This window comes from Canis aureus, chromosome 32, assembly GCF_053574225.1.
Source record: "Canis aureus isolate CA01 chromosome 32, VMU_Caureus_v.1.0, whole genome shotgun sequence".
Classification (NCBI taxonomy): domain Eukaryota; kingdom Metazoa; phylum Chordata; class Mammalia; order Carnivora; family Canidae; genus Canis; species Canis aureus.
In genome coordinates, this window is record NC_135642.1 from 41,762,146 (window position 1) to 41,766,120 (window position 3,975).

A 3,975-nucleotide genomic window follows, 5' to 3' on the forward strand; every position below is an offset into this window, starting at 1 on the left:
GTTGTGCAAGTGCTGATCACTGAGTTAAGTTATTTTTTTTTAATATTTTATTTATTTATTCATGATAGACATGGGGGTGGGGGCAGAGACACAGGCAGAGGGAGAAGCAGGCTCCATGCCGGGAGCCCGTCTCAGGACTCGATCCCGAGACTCCAGGATCACGCCCTGGACCAAAGACAGGCGCTAAACTGCTGAGCCATCCAGGGATCCCCTCCTTATTATTACTTTCAAAAAAGTTTCATTGTAGTAAAATATACACAGGATAACACGTACCCATCTCTACCATGCCTGAGTGCACGGTTCCGTAGCATCACGTACATTCACTGTTGTGATGCAACCCATCCAGAACCCTTCCCATCTCGCAAAACAAACCCTATACCCACTCGGCAGCAACCCCCCATCCCCTCCTCCTCCAGGCCCTGGCAACCACGCCTCTCCTCTTCGTCTCTAGGAATTTGACTACTTCAGGGACCTTATGTAAGTGGAATCATACCTCCTTGTCTTTTTGTGACTGACTCAGTACACTTAGCACAGTGCCCTCAGGGTTCATCCACGTAGTAGCATGTGTCAGAATTTCCTTTCTTTTTTTTTCTTAGAATTTCCTTCCTTTTTAAGGCTGAATAAGGTCCCATTGTATGTATCACCACATTTTGTTTAGTCATTCATCTATCAATGGCCAACTGGATTGTTTCTACTTTTTGGTTATTGTGAATTATGCTGCTATGGGCATGGGTGTACAAATATCTCTTTGAGACCTTGCTTTCAATCTTTCCGGTTTGTACTCAGAAGTGGGACTGTTGGATCCCACTGTGATTCTATTTTTACCTTTTTGATGAACCACCATGCTGTCTTCCCTAGTATAAGCCTATTCCTTGAACAACTTTTTCCCAAAGCCCCACCCAATGAGTTTCACTTCCATCTCATTGGCCACAATGGGTCATGTGGCCACTTCTAGCTGCAAGGAAGCCTGGGAAATGATGTATTTTTGACCAGGCATAGAAAAACACTCTGCACCCTGGAGATTCCTGAATACTGGGATGGTCAGTCTAGCTGTTTGTGTCAAGGCCAGGTGTCTGAGTCTCAGCTGAGCCTGTCCTGCAGGCACTCTGTCTATTCCCTGCATTGGCTGCTAACCTTTTGGGGATATCAGCACCCTCCCAAGCTGCTGCTTCCAGTAAGGAGAGGCAATACTCACTTCCTTCCCTCCTAACCTGTTCTCTTGAGCAATTACAATAAAGTCTCCTTGCTGCTCCACACCAATACAAGCTGCCCTGTGCTATTCCTTCACTGTCCATCATGGCGGAGTCATACTTCTGCTGCCAGACATAAGTCCTCTGGGACAGGACCTGTGTCACCATTGCAGGGCACAAGGCAGAGGATTGACTCTTGGTGGAGGTAAGGAGAATGCATTCTTCTAGATTAGCTATATGCCACCTCCAGGTGCTGCAGGGCTGCAGGGCTCCTGGCTCTCTCAGCCTAGGGACGCCTCTTCCTTGGATGTTTCTCCTCAGGTTGTGGGGTCTAGTGGGGGCTACTCATCCTGAGACCTATGAGGTCAGGCCCAGGCTGGACAGGCCCTGATAGGGCAGGGGGAGCAATATGGCTTGGTGGGGAGGGTCATGACCTCAATGGGGAGGCTTATGAACTTGGAGGACTCTGGACTAGGTAGCCAAGCCTTGAACCCCTCTCTCTGCCCCCATCCCTAGAAGCAGTTACATAGACATAGCCAGTATCAAACTTATATTCAGAAACACATGTGCCCTTAGATTCAAATACAGAACTGTTCACAAACACACATACCCGTGTACCACTGCCACAGAATTAATTTTTTTTAAATTTTTATTTATTTATGATAGTCACACAGAGAGAGAGAGAGAGGCAGAGACATAGGCAGAGGGAGAAGCAGGCTCCATGCACCAGGAGCCTGACGTGGGATTCGATCCCGGGTCTCCAGGACCGTGCCCTGGGCCAAAGGTAGGCGCCAAACCGCTGCGCCACCCAGGGATCCCCAGAATTAAATTTAAATTAGAATTAAATTTGCATTCAGCACTTAAATTCAAGGGGGCAAATCCTGTTCCCCTACTTAATAGTTTGATCCTTTAGGACATTATTAAACTGTTTGTGTCTCAATTTTTTTACTTGTAAAAGTGAGGATAATAAGAGCATTCCCCTCGCTGATTTGTGATTATAAATGAGATAAAATAGTAAAGAGCTTACAACAGTGGTTACAACAGCTTACAGAGGTGACCTGCATCCATTCCTATTTCCGGAGCCCCCTCCCCTTTCTCTGCTGCCACTTGGTGGTGGGCCTGGCAGAAGCACCAGCTCGGAGTCCTTTTCGTTCAGCCTCAGGTTTCTCATGTGTAAAACGGGGATATTGTCTACGCGGCGGAGCTGTTGTAAGGATCTAAAGAGGCCCAGCGGGGAGAGCTCCGAGTCTAGACCCCGGCCCACAGAAGTCTTGCTGCACTTCAGCTGCTCCTGCCTGTAAGTGACGAGGAACAGGTCAGAGAGCAGGTGCAGGCGTGGGATGACCCAAGGCCCGGGCCCGACCCCCATCTCCTCCCAGGCTGGAGCTGGGGCCTCTAACGACAGAGCGGGGAGGGGAATCAGAGCGCTCCCCGCTTGGAGCCCGGCCTGGGGCTGGGGGCAGGGCTGGCCCGAGGGTAGGAGGAAAAGAGGAAAACCAGCTCAGTGGAAATTACCCTGCGGTTGGCTCAGGCGCCCACGACACTGTATTTATAGAGAGCTCCTGCAGCTCTTAATTCCTCGCAGCCGGGTTAACCCTTTCCAGGCCGCGGGCCCAGCCCGGGGGCGGAGGGAGAACCCAGAACCCGGGTGGTCGGCGGGCAGTCACCTGTCCCTGTCCCCTCGCGCAGAAAATACACCCCGGACCCTAGGAGTGTGGGAACCGGGCGGGGGATGCGCCCGAGCAGAGCGCCCCCCACCTAACCCCGGGGGCAGGGGCGGGGTCAGGGGCGGGGGATGGGCCGGAGCAGAGCGCCCCCCCCACCCCCGCCGGAGTCCGGGGTCTGCTCCGGGGTCAGGGGTGGGGATGGGCCCGAGCCGAGCGGGGGGGGGGGGGGCAACGGGGGGTCCCAACCCTGGGATCTGCTCCGGGGTCAGGGCGGGGATGGGCCCGAGCCGAGCGCCCCCTCCGCCCACCCCGGGGTCTGCTCCGGGGTCTGCTCCGGGGTCAGGGGCGGGATGGGCCCGAGCAGAGCGCCCCCCACCCCGGGGTCAGCTCCGGGGTCTGCTCCGGGGTCAGGGGCGAGATGGGCTCGAGCAGAGCGGGGGGGGGGGGTGGGGGGGCACAACCCTGGGATCTGCTCCGGGGACAGGGGCGGGGGATGGGCCCGAGCAGAGCGCCCCCCTCCCCCCACCCCGGGGTCTGCTCCGGGGTCAGTGGGGGATGGGCCCAAGCAGAACGCCCCCTCCCCCCCGCCGGAGTCCGGGGTCTACTCCGGGGTCAGGGGTGGGGATGGGCTCGAGCAGAGCGGGGAGGGGGCCCCCCAACCCTGGGATCCGCTCCGGGGTCAGGGGTGGGGGATGGGCCCGAGCCGAGCGCCACCTCCCCCACCCCGGGATCTGCTCCGGGGTCAGGGGCGGGATGGGCACGAGCAGGCCGGGGGGGGGGGGGCCCAACCCTGGGATCTGCCCCGGGGTCAGGGGTGGGGGATGGGCCCGAGCAGAGCGGGGCGGGCCCCCCACCCGGGATCTGCTCCGGGGGCTGCTCCGGGGGCTGGGCGGGGAGGGGCCCGAGCCGAGCGCCCCCTCCCCCCCCCCCCCCCCGCCGGAGTCCGGGGCTGCTCGGGGGAGCTCCGGGGCTGGGGCGGGGTCCGGGCGGGCTCAGGCCTCCGCCGGGGGCCGCGCCGCGGGGCCGATCCCGCCTCTGGGGCACAGCCCGGCGGCCTTTCCGGGCCCGCGGCTTCCTCGGCCCGCCCCGCCCCTCGGCCTGGCGGGGCCGCCCCCGAC